At 31.3% G+C, this 20,383-nt stretch overlaps 1 protein-coding gene across 2 annotated transcripts in view; it reads right to left on the bottom strand.

The window, feature by feature from the left end:
• LOC140059576 (N-alpha-acetyltransferase daf-31-like) overlaps positions 1 to 20,383 on the bottom strand; it is a 163,672-nt gene that overhangs the window by 105,278 nt on the left and 38,011 nt on the right. Inside the window, exons 2-3 of one of the 2 annotated variants that reach the window (XM_072105535.1) lie at positions 5,907 to 5,979; positions 1,636 to 1,711 (exon numbers count right to left, since the gene is read on the bottom strand). The gene's annotated coding sequence lies outside the window, so the exon portion shown is untranslated. The remainder of the gene's footprint in view (positions 1 to 1,635; positions 1,712 to 5,906; positions 5,980 to 20,383) is intronic. The other variant, XM_072105534.1, reaches the window with a different exon arrangement.

Below are 20,383 nucleotides of genomic sequence, written 5' to 3'. Positions count from 1 at the left end.
AGATTAATATGCTAAAGTATTGTACACAACTGTATTGTGCAATCATAATTTTTAGTTAGTGCCAACAAATTACTGGAGCCAAGAAGGAGTGCCAAGAATGTTTAATGTTTATCAACTGAACTTGGGAACCTTTCAATTGAAAGGGACCAAAAGACATTTAACTCTAAAGCTGTGGGCAATTAGATTTTTGACATAAAAAGGTGTGTACTGTATGTATGTGTAAGTATAGGGTGTGGGGATGTTTTGCTTACATTATAGTGATCAGGCCAATCTAGATTTCAAGGTAGTTCTTGTTCATGGGTGCAGTTCACAGAAGATTTAACCCCTTTCAACAAGGACTTAGCCCCAAGTAGTTTCCTAAAAATAAGCATTATCATTATTAAATGCGAGCAAATAACCGATTATTAAATGTGTGAAAAAACAGGAAAAAAATTAACAGATTAATTAAATAGAGTTCTCAAAATAACGATCTCAATTTTTGTTAACCTTAATTTTGACACGGCACCCAGATCAACCCTGGAGTGTCATTTTTTCTTTGGATTCTGGCCAATCACAGTCAGTCTTCTTAAAAAATTTCATAGAAAAACGGTAACCTCTCAGATTTTTTTTTTTTTTAAAATACTGTACCCACAATTACTTGATTATTCAATACATACGTTTTTTAAATATTTTTATTAATTAACATCTATGCATGTACTTTCTATGGCCACCACCCACTGATGTGTCTTTGGGAGCACAAACAGATGCAGTTTGTCCATTATATATTCAAACATTATCTATCTTAAAATTATAAAATGATTCCTCGCACTTTAGTTTCAGCATGCTTTGCTGCCTCACGCTTTGCTAACACTCATTCAGCATTATGTAGCAGATATGGGATAACAGCTTGTTTTTTTCCAGTAGATCAGCCCAAAAGCAGAAAATAAATAATAAAAATTCTCTTGGAATTTCTACATGTAAAGTCAAAGTCATTGATGATTGTATTATTTTATTATTGCATAGTTGTGGGTTCAATAACCAACAAAATAAATTGGTTACGAATAAATAGGAATTATTTAAATCTATCCCAAATCACATAGTATTAGACGAAGGCAAACATCTTAAGGTCGTAAATAGATTGTTTACTACGGATATAGTTAATTCTAACCTTAGCCCTATAAGGTTAGAGGAAGTTTTTTTTTAACCTCCACATTCTAAAAACAGTAACTTTGACTCATAATACTGTTTTTTTCGTCCTTTAAATTTACCTATTGCTATTTATAATTGACCCTATAGTCTTAAGCTCTGTCTACACTATCAAACTAGTTTGACCAAAACAGTGTGATGTGTAGACAGAGTTTTACACCAAAACAGTGTGATGTGTAGACAGAGTTTTACACCAAAACAGTGTGATGTGTAGACAGAGTTTTACAATACGTCTTCGATGTATTGCTGTATGCTACTCAGAAAAAAATTGAAAATGAGGATCATGGGTGATTTGATTTAGGGAGGTGGAAGTTTGTATCAAATTTAAGTCTGAACAATCGCTTTTTTAACAATTTTATAGCTAAATTTAGGTTTGTCACTTTTAGAAAACCTTTTCAATCAACATCTATAAAACATCAACATCTATAGTACTGTAAGAATATAAATCACCATCTTCTCCAGACCCACCCTTGAGTCCTTTCCATCTTCACAAAATCAATACAGTACGATGAAAACGTGGGCATGTCTAGCAAAAGAAAGAAGAATAAGATTGTTTGTCCACTATCTCAACAACAATAGTTTAATTAAAGACTTTCCACACAAATATTAAACCGATATTTCAACAGGATTAAATAAAGGAAGTGGATAGACACATAAACAATAATAACTGTTTGTTCACTATTGTGTAACATAGTATAAAACTGACGTCAAATAACAAGAGGCAAGATATGATTCAACATTACGATCTTTATTTGATCATCATCTTTATTGTGTTTTTGTTATTTTTATTTACTGTCCAATGTGTGGGCCTAAGTAAATAGTAAACATCATAATTAAAATATTGTTAATGATTCACAATCTCAACAACCAAAGTTATTAACAAATTATCTTGTTTTCCACTTGGGATACTTAATTTGTGCAAAAGTTGTGGGCCGAGGTATAAAAAAAACAAAATAATTGCGTTGTTTTTTTCACAATTTCAATAAAAAACATTTTATAAACAAAATCTATATTTCTTAATAGTTTAATATCTTAATACAGTTCCAAAGGAAGTGGGCGGGTGGATAAAGAAATACTACTTTAAATTACGATATTACTTGTTCACTATTGATAACAAAGTTTTACACGCTTGTTTTCTATTGATACTGCTTACGCCATCACAAAGTAAAAAACAACGCAATTACGATTTTTCCACTATTTTAAGATAAATTTTAATTATCCAATCTCTAGAATGTATTATGTTAGAAGGTTGAGGGCCGGAAGATCAAAAACAACAACTCGATTACCATACTGTTTTTCCATGACAGTATTTCGCATCATATGGTAGAGTAGATTTAATGGATCGTTAATTAGCAAAATATCGATAAGGTTGTGAACCAAAAAGCACGTCACTCTGCGTAATAACGCAATTAAAAGCGATGATAGCATTAACAGAGTGATTGATAGATTAATTTCTGGATGACTGATGCTGCGTTTGTTGGTTTGACGTCATACTTTGTCATCCATATTGAGGTACCAGATTAAATTAAATGAGAGGTATGAAGAGAGAAAGAGATACAGAGGGATTAAAGAGGTGACAGCGAAAGGAGAGCAAGAAACATGTTTTGAATAATGCTGCATGCCAGGATCACATCCAGCATTTTACCGTAGTCTACACCAATATATTTGTGTTTTTAGCTTACATATTCTAGAAATATAGTTTTGCAGTTATGTAAGATAGGTCACACTCAGTTTCAGAAAGATCTTCATCAAGAAATCTCAAATAACTTTCTTTAACTTGTAAATTAAAAGGTCACCAAAGCTTAATTTGTTCAAATTTCTAGAGTTGTTGTACAGACATGACAATATTAATTAATATAAAATCTAATTGATAAAATTGATAGAGTTATCGAGTATTTAATTTAAATTTGATACTGCATATTTATATATTAAAAACATCTAACAAACAAAATTTATAACAAACATCTTAATATTATATAACATAAGATATATAATATTAATATGAAAAATGTTATACCTGCATAAAGTAATATTTCTAAAACAGCTATGTCACTTTTACATAACATAAGCTAATGAAGTATTACTATAACCAGTATTTTTACGATGAAAAGTTTGGTAACCTTTGCCGCAAAAGAATCAAAATATGCTAGAATTAAAATTATATTTTATACCTGCATATTTATATATTAAAAAAAAATACATTTCTAAAAAAATATGTCACTTTTACATAACAAGAGATAATGAAATATTATTATAACCAGTATTTTTATGATGAAAGGTTCGGCACCCTTTGTCGAAAAAGAAATTATAAATATGTTGGAAATAAATTTATATTTTATGCATGCATATTTGTAAGACCTATTTTTTTTTAATATGTAACTTTTATGTAACACAGAAGATAATGTAATATTATTAATATAATGTAATGTTGTTTGATTTATAAAGCGCTTATACAATCATAAGATTGTCCCAAAGCACTGAGAGAAAAAATAGAGAGAAATTACAAAGAAAAAAAGATAGGTTGTTACTATATCTGCATAGAAAAAAAGACAACAAGTTTAGCAAACTTTGTCGTATTAGATCAGTTGGTTCTTTTATAACGATTATGCTTTGGTTATTTCCATTCGTAAAAACAAGCGATTTTTATGATTGAAAATGTCCTCTGTAGTAATTAAGTAATAAATAATTAATTAATAATTAGTTATAAATATTAAAATAAATTTCATTAGGCCTTATGTAATATTATGTTATGAATATTTACATTACATAAAAACCCGCACAGATAACAGTTTATTGAAATCCATACAGATTAACATTTAACATTTATGTATTAAATACAACCAGTGTTAATATTATTGTTAAAAAAAACTTGAACATTATGGTACAGTTTGGAAAAATAGTAAATAAATTTGACTTGGCCCTGTTTTCTGCGAACAAATAAATAACCATGAATATAATAACAGGACAAATTTTTTTATGGCAGCATGAAAATAACGTTAAAAACACCCAAATTATTAGGGGTTATTTGGGTTAGATTGCATTTAACCGGTTATTGCTGTACAACTTTTAGTTGCAATGCAAAGTAATGGTAATTTGATTGACGTTTGACCACCAGATCTCATTGTATTTTACATAATTTAAACAACCAGCCACTAATTTAAACAGTTATTTGCAAGTAAAAATTTATTTTTTATTTACATTTTTTAAATAAACAGTTTGTTTGCCGCTATGCAACACAATCAGGCCCTTAATCCTTGGAAACTAAGAAGTAGGTCACCATAACATTATCAATAAATGTGACAAAATAATCTCATCAACACTGTCAATCATAATCTAATGTCATATTTTAGTTATGCCCATAAATAGGAACAATACAAGGCCGAGTCATACTTCCTGAGTTCACTTGCTCGTTAGTGCACACTTGCTCGTTAGTGGTCATGTTGTTCATGAGTAATAACAAGATCATACAAATTAACTGGTGGTTGCTGTAGGCCTATGTCAATAGAGTCATATTTTTTTGTGTGTAAATAATTACTAGAACTGGAAAAAGAGGAAAGGTAGAAAAATAAATGACAATAAACTATTGTGTTTTTTAAGGAACCAATCTCATTTAAAATCGGGAACCCAAAAAATGATTTTATTAGAATAGTATTGGTTTGGTATTTCTTACTAGATAGGGATTGCGTCCACATTTGTGGTGTAGTACCATGCTGATGCAACTTCCCTGACTTGTTTGTGTAGATGAAATAAAAGAAAAGAAGAAAAAATCCTAATATTAATGCAGTGTCTGCAGTGTCATGATTTGGACCTAGAGCCATGGCATTGGTAAGTAAACCATAACCTAAAACCAACTATCTTAAGAGGAAAGAGTTGATAGAGAAAACGAGATGTGTGAAAGAACCAACCTTGACATAAGAGCAAGAACCAATGTAAACAATCAATACAAAGACAGGACACATATTCAGGAGGCTGAAGGAACCATAGGGTAACAGACTAGACACCTTACTGACATAGAAGAAGACAAAACATACTGATGTTGTAGGATGCCATGAGGGTAGATATGTCGCTTAGAAATGGGAAAATTGATAGAGAGAACCTAAACAGTGGACTGGAACATGTGAAGCCACAGACTTCCTTTAGAATTACAGAGAAACAGAGGAAGACAATAGACTGATTCGATTGGATGACATCAGGGAGTTTAGCACACTAGGAGAGATCTAAGATTTATGGAGAGGCATCCTCAGTGACAATAAAAGTCCACTACATTTTACAGTACTATTACTATGATCACATGGTTAGTAGTATTATTAAAATAATTGTTTGACAGCTAAAACCAATGTCATTAGGTGATTCACAATTAATCATAGGCCGCTAGGAAAATTTCAATCAAATATCAGATAGGAAGTTTGCCAAAACGTTGGTCTAATATTTAGTCATATTCAACGACAGCGAACATCAGCAGGTGCCCTAGTCAAAGGGGCACAAGTGGTTTATCTGTTCAAGTTCAACGGTTAGTGCGGATTATCGGGGAGGGAACCCGGTTACGAATAAGGTTGAAAAACATGAAAAAGACAGATAGAAAAAATGTTAACATTTTTTATTAAGAATTCTGGCTATAGGCATCTGTTCATTAGAGACATTTGTCTTGTCTGTTAACAATTAAAAATTGTATGTAAAAAAATTGTAGCGCAATATGCAGTAAGAAACAGAGCATAACGTACCAATTAGAATGCCTTGATGAGCTTAGATTGTTAAACAGGCCAGACGGCACATCTCATCTCGTACATCTTGCCCCTAAGCAAAAAACACAAATGAGAAAATACATTTTAAAAAATCTTTCTTATTAACATAAATGATTCAACATAGTTTTGAAACGTACAAACGTTGAGATGAAGCTTTTCATCTCATGTACGTTTAACATGATGGCCTCTATATGAACCTGGCATATAATTAACGAGGAGACTGGAGTATGATTGATAGATATCCAGTCTTAATGTCTCTTTCCTTATATTCATACAACATTATAATGCCAGCAAAATTATAATATCTATCCCATAAACAGAGGCATAGACAAATAATATAAAGGCATAAAAATACAAAAAAACATGCATAATAAAAAATATTGTTAATGATATTTCGAAAATGTATTATTATGAAACACAATAATTATGGACAAATCAATGACCCGCACTCCACAAAAATGACCATAAAACTTACAAGAGTCAAAACAAAGTGTGGCAGTTTTTCGTTTTCATGATGTGATGAATAGCAAAATGCTAGTTTGCTAGCATGAATTTCGAGCCCTAGTCGGAAAATATGTCCACAACAACAGTTTGACGCATCATGTAAAAACTGAGCTACAGAAGGATAAAAACCCTGTGTGTTGACCCCTCCTGACCTTATTAGGCAGCACCTCACCAGGGTTGGAACCACTAAAAATCATTCCCCATCTTAGTTTTCTTTTAAAATGAAGAAACTATTCTAGCAGGTGATATTACATTTGAATTGAACATGAAAACAACTGTGTTTGATCGGTAAAACCTTGACATACAAAATGTAGTGCAATGACTATTATACAACCACAATATCTCATCTTATATAATTTTACATGTTTTGTTCGATGTCCAAGTCCAGATGTTTCACATAATTACTGTATACAAACACAATGTTAATGATGATTCTTCTCTATTATATATTGACAGGTTATTAAATCATTCAAATTGATAATTACTATGTTTTCTTGAAAACAAAAAACAGAATGACATCCGATAATTGACTATTTACTATAATAATCATTGCAATTTAAATGAAATCTATCAAAAACAAGTATAACTACAGATTTAGCTAGACCAAGGTAACCCTACTCTTCCAAAAGATACACTGTTTGTTAAGTAAGTACACATTCTAGCCAGAATTACACTCAGTTTTAGGTACAGTAAAACAGGGCCGTAGTCACCTGTATGGCTAGTAAGGTTTCAACCTGAAAACAGTTTTACCGAGGCCTTTGACAACCCTGTGTTGGCCAGCACAAAGTTCTCTTTTCTTCTGACCACTAAACCACTTTATGACTACTACTGGAAAACACAAACTTTATGAATATGGCTTGAAATTCTTTGATACCAAATTTGTATACAATGTTTAATTGATTAATTGATATTGACTGACATATTAATTGTCATGAGAGTTAATTGTATTTTGATATTTTTTTTCCCCCGCACAATTTTATACTAAAAATTGACATTTACCAAGTATTAAACATAAAATCCTTTCACATGATCTGAACTGACTTGACATTTAAAATATGTTGTATTCAACATTGTTTACAAATTTCTAGCTAAATACTTAAATTATGATTCTCAATGTACTTACTGCTACCCACTAACACACCTCTAGTGATAATTCTTTGAGATTCTATAAAACACCAACTCATAGTCTAGGCATGGGCAAATTTAATTTTCCTTCCAGATGGTTCAAGATGTATTGTCCCCCAAAAACATGAAAAATTATGATTATCAGACTTTGAATAGTAAAGTTATTTACTTCAATAGAAAATTCACTTTAATTTGACTATTGTTTTGGTCAAAGTATTATGCAACGTGAAAATGGCATATTCAACAAGATTTTTTTTTCAGGGGGGAAATATATCTTTAAGAATTAATTTGGACAAATCTACATTTTTTTGACAATGGAATTTGTTTATTTTGGAACAATAGGAAGGGGTTTGAAATACAAAGTTCTGAACTGCCTTAAAGGCCCAGGTGTGTGACTACACCCCTGGTAGTGGGCAAGTCTGCAATTTTTCTCATAGTTACCAGACCTTAATATATAAGGAAAGCGATCATGCTGCCGCTTGTCTGCATTTCTATAAATGATTTGAGGAGATCAAAATTTGTCGCTCCTTAATTTTTCCATACAAAAACCTAATGAATAGAAATTTATGACGAATATAAACAAAATTGTTCAAAGAGGCACTGGTGAGAACGAGTAAAACTTCTTTATAGTAACAAACAAATCAAGCTCCTTGAAAATGTGAGGAGAGCTATTGAGTGCTCTCTTGTCTCTATTAAATGTCTGTATTACTCCAAATGAAACAGAGTGTCGGTATATAGTGACAACTATGCATTTCTATTCAAAACAGTATAATCTATCTTGTATCATTCCCCCTGTTCTCAACATCAGTCAGACAAGAAAACATATTAGATTCTTTGAGGTTCACATAAACCAGGCCATCCAACTACTGTCCATGTTATCACCATTAAGACTTTTTCTAAACATGCCTCTTATCAATTTTGAAAATGATTTTTAAAACTATGCATTCACTTTGAAGAATCATACAAAGTATATTATAAATTTATGATTGTAATTCTTTCAATCAATATGTTTCTTTTTTCCTTAATGTTCATTAATTTCAATAATGTGACATTATAATCGATAGATTACAGTTTAACTCCGTAAGTGATTTACAATAATTTAATATCTCATATTTTTACTATAATGTATAACATTCTCAAATATTCATACTGAGTGATGCTTGAACCCTTGACCTCAGATCATGAATAATTCATTACATGGCAAGATTCATTACAGTCATCAATGTTTTTTTGTTATATTGCCATAATTCTTATTCAACTTACAGCGATGATTATATTTAACATTTGAATAATATTAATTTTCAAATGGCATGTGATTGTAATCGTACGACATTAGCTCGTTCATGGGATACGATTGTTTAGGACAAAAATTATATGGATGTCACATATGTTGTATGTCGTAATTTCTTCGGAACGATAATGACGTAGACATATGTGACATTGTGTGTGTGGTAAAACATTTAGAGTTCATCATGTTTGAAAATACAACATATGTAGTAAACGCATGATAAAAACATAGTAGTATGATATATAGTGTACAATGGTGGATATAGCATGAGGGCGTAGTACTAGTAGATAAAAACAAAAGTTGCATACTAAAATAACATTATTATAAATAATACTACAGAACATTTAACATTCATAATGTATTACATCATTCTTATTTATAAGAGAATGGATGCAATGCAAGGATATACACAAATGTCAGTAATTATAACAATTGACGGTTCAAATAATGTCGCTTGTGAATAGGTCGAATTAATTTCACTGTGTGTACACCCCCTCTGTTACTTTTGAGTAAGGAAAAAGCTTAATTATCAACTTTTCTTTGCTGGGAAGAAAAAGTGACTAGAGTACAAGCTACAGATGGGTGTGACAATATAGTATTTTCCCAGGGCAGTTTGATACATTTCACATAGGAAGGTCAAGTTCAAAATATGCCAAGAATTTTCTTTTTTTTTTATCAGGTCACAAATTTGAAAGATTTCACAACAGATTTCTCTCAAAAGTAGGTCAATCAGAAATTCTATAGTTCTCTTGGTATTCAATTGCCATGGAAACCTGAATGAAAACAAGACATAGTAAGTTACACCTTGATCACTGTGTATATAGGTTATTCAAAGTTCAACAGAAGTTCAATTTTAGAAAATAGTAGAAATGTAACTGCTAGTTATTACTGTAATTAAATTAAATGAAAAACTTATTGTAAAAAGATGTATTGAAGAATAGAAGAATATTAATAGAGGTCGTCTTTAATTTAACTTGAATGTAAATTTGATATTTTTTAGGTGTCAGCAAAAAGGTGCATTTCAAACCCTCGCAATGAAACTAAAAACTTCTTGAACAAAGCAGTGAAAATGTTTCCACTGCTTGTTTTTTTTGTTGGTTTTTCATTAATGTTTTTTGTAAAGTGCTTAGAAATAATAAGAGCTATATAATTATAAGACAACCATTATCATTGTTATTATTATTCAAATGCGGTAATCTTAAATTATTTTACCTCAAATTAAATCTACATGATTTAATGTAGATAAGTGCAAAAAATGCATAAAATTACAGAAAATATATTAACTAAAACTACTACACCAATTCAATACAGTATTTCAATCGCACACGCCATAACGCCAGGAGATTCTCCACCATACGGTTGTGTTGGTGCTAAAAGTATTTTAAACAGATTTTTCTAATAATTGTTTCCGTAGCCAAGCAAACTTTTACAAGCAGTGCCAAGATTTAACCAAATCTCATGAATATGATTTATAAACCGCAGTGTGGAAGTTTGTTCTAGTTGGCAAAATGCAAATAAAAAAATGTCAAAGTAAGACTAAGAGGTAAAGTAAAACTATGTCAAGCTAAGATAATGAGAATAAATGGAAATTGTGTTTTAATTCACAAAGGATACGGTGAATGATTTAAAGATAAAAATACTATAGAAAAAACATAACAAATAAAGAGCTTTTGCATTGGGACATTTAAAAATGAGAAGCTTTTCCAGATTTTAAAAAAATTTTAAATAGATGTTTTTAGTTCATTTTTTTAAAACTTTGTTATCCTAAGACCTAGCCTGGCTAATGCAGAACCTACTCGAACACAGCCAGCCAGCCAATGTGTACAGAGTCGTATCGTAGTTGTGTGAAACGCATTAAGGATAGAAGATACAACATCCACGCTCCCGTCCCCTTTCATCTACTGTCTCAATATGAAGGTGTTCCCTTAATAGTAGCTGTACCATTTAAATCAAAAGATATTTGTGTATATTTTACAAAAATGTTTCCTTGACTTTTATGCTGAAAAAAATGTTAAAATATAATTTATACTGTCCTGTAAAACTGATAAGGGACAATATATGACCATTTACACCTAAAGTGTTCCAAATAGCAGTTCTACTATACTGTACCTTGAAATCTCTAATTATAAATTTCATTTTTCATAATTATTTTGTCATTTTTTGAGGAAAATACATCATTAGATGAAGTATTATGTTTTAAAGAGTCAATTATGAAAGTAATTAATTATTCATTTACGGAGCAATCATATCGGAAATAATTCGGTCTGAAACGACCTGACGACCTAGTAACAGGTTAGGTCATATCAATTGATGTCGTAATAATCAATTTACCTATTGAAACTCTTTCTTAAGACTTAAACATACAGCGAAAGCCATCTAATGGCACAGCCAATAACATCTAACATTCACATAAAACTACTTCAAATTGTATTATGTCTAGGTAATTTTAATTTCTCTATTTGTTATAAAATGTATAAAAACAGGTGTTAAAATTCAAATTTGAAATATTAAATTTCCAATTTGTTCAATTTAAGTAAAAAATCGAGAAGAAATTTATTAGGAAAAGTGTTTTACGTTTTAAGGCAGCCACCTAATTCGCATGAACTTTTATACTGTTGGCAATTCCGCATACACGAGCAGTCACTTAGCAAAGATTTTACCTATATTGCGACTTAACGTGTTGTAATTTTAATTTATTTTTATTCACGTTCAGAAATGTAAGTCAGATTAAATGTTGCATCATTAAAGTGGTGCATTGCAGAATGTCACACATTTGTAATGCATAAATGTTCATTTTCAATCGTAGCAATTTTCTTTCTAACCAGATCTAATTTAACAGCTTTACCTCAAAAATATTTGATTTACAAATATATATTAGATATGTATGTATGTTTTTTTTATTATTACTGTAAAGAAAGAATGAATATTGGTTTGGAGGAAGATTCTACGAAAGAGAAGAAATGATTTAATGATCTACCCACTTGGAAGATGGAGAAAACTTATTTTAATAAATGATGATGAATGATAATGATGAAAACAAATAGTTTTAGTAAGGAGTAGTACTAGTAAGGAGTAGTACTAGTAAGGAGTAGTACTAGTAAGGAGTAGTACTAGTAAGGAGTAGTACTAGTAAGGAGTAGTACTAGTAAGGAGTGGTACTAGTAAGGAGTAGTACTAGTAAGGAGTAGTACTAGTAAGGAGTAGTACTAGTAAGGAGTAGTACTAGTAAGGAGTAGTACTAGTAAGGAGTAGTACTAGTAAGGAGTAGTACTAGTAAGGAGTGGTACTAGTAAGGAGTAGTACTAGTAAGGAGTAGTACTAGTAAGGAGTAGTACTAGTAAGGAGTAGTACTAGTAAGGAGTAGTACTAGTAAGGAGTAGTACTAGTAAGGAGTAGCAGCTGAAAAAAATTTATTATTATTTTCAAAAAAGGATATAAAATTAAAAGCGTATTCGACTGGGCTGTTTTAAGCAGATAATCAGCAGACGTAGCTCCTTAAGCTTCTAGCTGTTTATATGTTAGGAGTTTTTGAAAGTGACCAAACGAATACGCCTATAGTTAGTTTTGACGATGTTAAATTACATTTTAATTTGTTATATTTTATTATATTTATTTAATATAATTCTTTCTTTCAACTTTCAATACTGATTCACAATATTCAGAATTGTGCGACCAAATTTTACAGAAAAAGAATTGAAACAACACAACAAATAATTTAAAAATAAAAAATATTCTACACAATTTAAAATTGTGCTAACTGAGTATAAAATGATATTTTATAGATGATCACTGCATAAATGTATATACATGTGAATATTAACACAATGCCTGGCCATCAATCATAGAAAAAGCACTCAACAAGCCTAAGGCAAAACACATACAACTGACAGATAATGATGACAAGTCTACCACTACTACTATCTTCAGTAAATAGGATTGAATATGGAAGTGGTTGGTGGGGATTTTGATTTACTGATTGAATGTTTCATTTGATTGAATGTTTAATTTGATTGAATGTTTAATTTGATTGATTTTTTGATTATTAAAAAAATGTATATTTATATCTTTAGTTGATCAGATTGAATGTATAGTGCATGTTAAACAGATTGATTGATTTGATTGAAATTGAATGTTTAATTTGATTGAATGTTAGATTAAAAATAAGTTTACATTTAAATAACTAGTTTTCAATTGATTGAATTGAATATGGAAGTACAGTACAGTAGTTGATACATCATCAATTTTTTATTTGTTGATGATTTAATTTGATTGAATGTTTGATTTAAGAAATAAATATGCACAGGTATAAACTAGTCTTCAGTGGATTGGATTAAATATGGAAGTTGTTGGCAATAAATCAATTAGATTGACTTGATTTGATCAAATTTTTTATGTAAAAAATACATTTTAATATGATTTTAATTGATTTTATTGATTTAGAAGACTTATTTATTGTTTTTAATTGATTTGATTAATTTTTAAAAACAATGTTTTTCCTAAAGGATTGATTTTAATAGATAAAATTCATTTTTACATTTCACCAGAAGTACAGAAATTATTGTATAAAATATAATCCATTTTTATTCCTAGAAATAATTTTCTAGAAATAATATGGAAAACTTTAATGTACAAATTATACCAAAAAAGTATAGATTCATACACATCATCATACTAAATCATATAAATCGTTGATCTGTGACCAAGCAATGCATTTTCATGTGACAGGCCTATTGAATAATATATACCACATCTCATGATTTATTCATATATGACATTTTTCATTTGTCATAGCCTTATTTTTGTATTAAAAAAAGTCTTGCCAAAAAAATCAAACACAAGTTGAAACAGAGTTCATGATGTAACTTTCACAAAAGCTATTCTAATTTATTTTAATTTGTAGGAATAAACAAATAAATTATTTTAATGTGGTCAATCAAGAAATAACAAATATTTTAAAAGAGTTATTTTTTGTTGGACATTTAATAAGCAGCATTTAATACTATTTTTTATTTTGCCAAGTTTGTTTTTTCTCTCGTTCGTGGGGATTTCAACCACTTTTATTTCTTGGATAAAAAAGTGCATATTTTATAAAACATCATTATTAATTATTATTTTGCTGAGGATAATATTTAACAGACAAACAAACATACATATTTAATTTACTTTTTAATATGAATATTCTAAAAACCTGTTATTGGATTAAGCTATTCTTAAAACTATAAATACCAATTTGTTAAGAAGTACAAAACAGATTTTGTTTAAATCTTTAATATTTGAAACTAATCCAAAAAGCATTTGTATACATTCATTTAATTATGCATGTCAGTTCAACTTTGGTTCAACAACTTTGAGAAGAAATGGCGAATGTGCTCGCACATAGAACAAATAAGATGAAACAAGAGATATTGCTAATGTATCTTTTCTATTCCGTTGACCGTTATTGTAATTTGAAATTCACATAGATTACAATTGCATCTCGCAAGCTGACTACCGAGATTAAAGCTTATAATACGTCGAACGACAATCACGATACAAGCTGGGCCGATGACTTCCCACGAGTGTGGGTCAACATCATGACCCATATAGAGCTAGCCAGTCAGGTCTGGACTGTCGCTATACCTGCGACTGTCGCATCACTTAGCTGCGCATAAAAACAGGTCGGGTTCGAATTGCATATGAGGGACAGAATGGGGTCATAGTAACACTGATTGGTTTAAGCCGATCGGATTTAAGATTGTCACAGATATGCGTTGCTTTATTATGCATTCGTTAAGTACGGTGAGTTAGATATGAGGTCATTCATGGGTCATGTTAGGCAGTGGCTGTCAAGCGAAGTAGCTAAAGATGAAATATGAGATGTATGGTAGCTGAAGAGGATGTACAAAATATTCATAAATGTCATTTAAGACTATTGCATGAATAATATCATGTGTCAAAATGTTTTAATGGAATTCATAATTTTTCCTCAGGTTAGCTAAAATGTCAAAAACAAATTGATATCAAGTAAATTGGACAGTAAATACAAATTTGAATTTATGATTCCAATTTTAAAACAATTTCCTTAACTGCCTTTCACACATAAAAGGTACTTCTAATTTAATATGCTCATCTAAAGTTGTTCAATTTTCATTTTTTTTTGGCCGAATTCTCATCACCAACATTGCTTTTGTTTTTCTTTTTATCATTTAATATAAATTGAAAGGAGGGATAGGTGCTGGGGGTAAGTAGTAATAATATTTTCATTAAATCTATAACTGCTTATTAAACATGTATATATATAACTTTCGATTTTTATCTATAGATAAATGTCATATTGTTTGTAAAGTTGCTTTAATATCCATCAAATAAATTACAATTAATTTCCATTTCAAAGGTGTTTTATATCTGCCAACAATTCATCAATTTTTGCATATGTTTTTACTATTGTTTTCCAGTTTATTATCCCATTATCTGATTAGCTATCTTTTTTATTGGAAGATAATTTCAATCATTCATCAGATGATAGTGTCATCTTTCCAAGTTCATTGTAATGTCAAGGCCTGCTGTTGACAATGAACTAATGCTAACCTCTCTAAAGCTCTGTCTACACTATCAAATTTTATGTGACAAAAAAATATGCCCATATATAGACATGATGATGTCATATCACTACCACATTTGGGCATGTTTTGTCAAACTAGTTTAAAAGTGTAGAAAGAGGTAACAGGTAACATACCAAGAGAAAACATTACCTTAACTCTAGCTTAGAAAGAGGTAACAGGTAACATACCAAGAGAAAACATTACCTTAACTCTAGCTTAGAAAGAGGTAACAGGTAACATATACCAAGAGAAAACATTACCTTAACTCAAGAGGTAACAGGTAACATACCAAGAGAAAACATTACCTTAACTCTAGCTTTAAATTAAGTTTATGGTTAATTTAATTTTTTGTAAGGACATTTTCAAATCAAGATCCAGTATATTTTTAATTAATTTATTGTACATGACCAAGGTGGTATACCTGTCAGAAAAAAGCCAAAAAGAAGCGATATCAAATTACTCAATCAACGATTACTGTACTTTGGATTTGCCATTCCAACACGCAAATGATTAGGTGTTCTTTTAAGAACTTGATTTAGCTGGTTTAAAAATATGAGTAGCCTGTACATTTATGCTGTGTTTAGCTCTTTGGGGTACAACAATTAATCAGCCTAATTAAGCAATGCCCTTACCCAAGGACCTGGAAGTAACCATGAGTGTTACAAGTTCAAGATCAAACATATTACACTGAAAGACAAAGATCATTACCTTTAATAAAGCTAGGTATGATTCAGGGAGAAGATGTTGTCAATTTGAAAAACAATCTGAAAGAAAATTAACTCTAATATGATTGGTCAGAGCAAACATTGCATTGCAAAGATGAATATGGCAGCAGGCAATGGGAGACTGGCTTGGAAGAAGGACTGGATACAAACCCTAGTGTCTATCCCACACCCTTCCGTGTACGCGCACTTTAGGAGAGCACCACACTATTCACTTCATTCAAAAGAATAACATCAGACAATACTGATGAATAAAATATAAAAATAAGTTTATTTTGTTGCTTGATAATTTGTGGTAGACAATCTAGACTTGAAAAGTTCACCTCACAAGAAAAATTGAATTTGAATTAACATTAATTAATTGAATTCACATCAAACTATAACATTGCAAGTAGCATCTTATGAATTTAAACTTCAACATTAGCAGATCAAAGACGGTGTTGAGTGAGTAAATTTTGAAAATTACAATGTAAAAGATAGGACATGGGTGAAATTGCCCATCCCATTATTTCAAAATCCTGGGAGTTGAACAAAAAGCAAGTACTGTACTGTCTGCAATGAAATAGGACATGCATGGTATTGTACAATATGGGCATACCACAGATAAGCCAACATTCCAGTCTAATGTCCTTGGGTGGCCCAAACAAACACAACCTTGGTAGTATGTATGTCCTTGTTGCTGAAGGGCACTCAGATGCTACTACTGATTGTAGAAACAATAACAAAGAATACAGTTATCAGGTTTAAAGGTTATCATTTTAGACCTGTGTGGGAACATCTTTTAAACCTTTGACTGAGAAACACCAAGATGAACTCTCAGAACTCACAATAGGAAAAACAATGGGAGATGAACTCTGGTTGCATCCATGTATACTACAGTTATTGCAACTACAGTTATCGCAACTACAGTTATCGCAACTACAGTTATCGCAACTACAGTTATCGCAACTACAGTTGAGCAATATTGCTGCTTTGTATCATTGACTATATTAATTAAATGATATATAGTCTTTGTCTTATGGAGCTGAGCGCTTAATCATTGACAAGTTAGTGTATGCTTGCCTAGGACAGATACACACTTCTGGACCTCACACATCAATCTGTTCCAATGATGATGATATGATATAGCGCATTATGCAAAAGCCTAAATGCACTTAACATTTAACAATAAAAATATAATACCAGAAAAAATAATTAAAATACAAAAAGGTGACAAAAATTAGCAATTAATGTTTCCCGATGGATATAAATAGTTGAACAATTAATTTCAAAGAAAGACAGCAGAGGCCCTAGAATCATAATAACAATGTTCACATTCAGTGTTTGTCCACCGGGTTGGAACGTTAACCCGATTATCCACGATAACCGAGTTGGATGTCCCAATTTGTTGACTAGCCCAGACAATGCTTTAGTTCAGTGTTTGAGCACCGGGTTGGAACGCTTAACTCGATTTTCCATGATAGCCGAGTTGGATGTCCTAATTTGTTGACTAGCGCAGACGATGCTTTAGTTCAGTGTTTGAGCACCGGGTTGAAACGCTTAACCCGATTATCCACGATAACCGAGTTGGATGTCCCAGTTCTCCACCAAGTCCAGCTTAGTTGATAGTGTAAAAGTGGTGTAAAGTTGATAATATCTATTCAAAGATTTGTATACAAAAGGCTCTGAGACCATACGATGGATTGAAATAACCTTTGAGAATCATTTTATAGATTACAAAATGTTTACTTTTCTGCTCGTTATTTTACAAAGATTAAAATATTTATCTGGACTTTATTTGTCCTTCCTCTATCATCTCAAAACGACAGGGGTGAATAGCTTCAATCTAGGCTAGACCAACATATCTTAGTAAATGTGATATGGAACATTTGTTTGTATGGATAAACAATATTTGTTTTTATGATTATGATAGGCTATGTTCAATTGTATCAAGATAAGAAATACTAAATAGAAAATAAATATCAATATGGAAGCATAAGTGTTTGTTTGTGTCTGTGACGTTAGCCGCTAGGGTTAATACAAGGTACTTTACACACCTTACATATCAGCAGAATTCATCAACTACAATATCTAGCAATCCATGCCTTAGTTTTATTTGTAAAAAAACTGGTTGGTAGTGTTGGAACAATTAAAGCAACAGCAGTAACAATTATCTCATATACCACTCTCATATCACCTTTCAGTTTCTGACACTATCACCTTATAGTTTCTGACCCTATCACCTTTTAGTTTCTGCCCCTATCACCTTTTAGTTGTGACCCTATCACCTTTAGTTGTGACCCTATTACCTTTCAGTTTCTGACCCTATCACCTTTAGTTGTGACCCTATTACCTTTCAGTTTCTGACCCTATCACCTTTTAGTTGTGACCCTATCACCTTTTAGTTTCTGCCCCTATCACCTTATAGTTTCTGACCCTATCACCTTTTAGTTTCTGACCCTATCACCTTTTAGTTGTGACCCTATCACCTTTTAGTTGTGACCCTATTACCTTTCAGTTTCTGACCCTATCACCTTTTAGTTGTGACACTGTCATCTTTCAGTTCTAAACATATCACTTTTTTGTTGTTGAAGTTATGGTTTTGATTGGTAATATTGTCAGAATTTAAAAGGATCTGGAGAGGGTACACAGTTCTGGACGTTTTCTGCTTCATCTTGGCCATTATACACTTTCACACACAAGCTGCTAATCCAGATTTACCGAAATAATGCTGTCTCACGGCTTTGTGTGAATGGGACTTATGAAGGATATCATTCATAGTATTACCATCTTCCTCAATGTATCTCCCAGCCAGTTAATAACATTACAGACCTTGGTTGTTAATGAATGACCTAGTAGTCACAAAGGGAAAACTCTTGGCCACTCTGATTAGCACTCCAGCAGCCTTCAGAATTTGCAAGTTAAGTGGACAGCAAACCTTCAAACAACATTACAATGGAGATAGTAGTCATGTCTTGCATAAAATTAACATAATAGACGTAACAGACGTTCTTTTGTAAAATGTTCTGATTTTTTAAAGTTAATATCACTGTATGTTTTTTGTATCTGGTAAATTAAATACAGGGTACTGTATTACCGTAAATGCTCGAGTATATTCCCGAGTATTAACTTTGGTTAAAGATTAACTTAACATTATGATTCATCAAGTCTTCTGTCCGAATTTATTCTAAATAAGAAGGTGGGATTGGGGGAACATGAACCAATTTGTACCGTACCTTATATACCTTAGATTTTCTAGCTGGATAATGCTAACCATAGCCTTCATCCCATGACTTATTTAAAATATTGCAAACAAATACTGCTGTGTGTGAACACAACCTAAGAATAATATTGCATAAAAATATGCATGCTTGAATAACTTCTTTGCTCAGATATTCAATTACTCTTAGGTGTCACGACAATATTTTAAAAACCAATTCGCAATACAAATAATACCTATTAATCAATTTACCGTAATATGTAATCCTTTCAACAATAAATATTTTCCAGTGTTTAATAGAATTAAGAAACACTATATGCAATGAATAGAAAGCTATATTTAGAATTTATGCTTTAATACCTTTCTTAATAATTGCCAATTGTAGTTCCATAAAAAATTCATAATTATCAATATTTAAAACAAACAAATACAATGGTATACATCGGTTGTTGACGTGGAAACTGACCTATATTCAGAATTGACACATCGGAGTTATTGTTTGAAGGAGTTGAGTTATTAAATAGTTCGCATATTAAGTATTCACGTCTATGCTAATCAATAATATTTATAAAGTACAATTTCATTGGCTGTTGTTTAAAAAAAGTCAGGCTGCATTGTGCAACTTTTGAGCTTCTACAGTAGGTTGTTCTGTTGCTGTATGATCACTCCAGATGGTAACAAAACAAATGCTACTATTACTTCTGTACCATATGTTTGATAGTTCCACCTTTATCTCCTTAAACTCCTCCACCCCTCCTAAATTGAACTTTAAAACTCTGTCTACACTATTAAACTAGTAGTGTGATTGTCTAAATATGTCAGTGACATGCCCAAATACGGTCGTGATATGACATCATCATGTCCCTATATGGGCACATCACATTTGTTGTCACATAAAGTTTGATAGTGTAGAGAAGGCATAAGATATGATTTTCCCAAATGAGAAAATGTCCACATCTATTCCTGGAATACAGACAGTATATTAATTGCAGTGAAAATATGCGACAGAATTAGTGGGATCAGAGATCATACATAAT

This window comes from Antedon mediterranea, chromosome 9 (assembly GCF_964355755.1).
Source record: "Antedon mediterranea chromosome 9, ecAntMedi1.1, whole genome shotgun sequence".
Lineage (NCBI taxonomy): Eukaryota > Metazoa > Echinodermata > Crinoidea > Comatulida > Antedonidae > Antedon > Antedon mediterranea.
The sequence above is the reverse complement of the archived record's forward strand: the minus strand, read 5'-3'. Positions and strand labels throughout refer to the sequence as shown.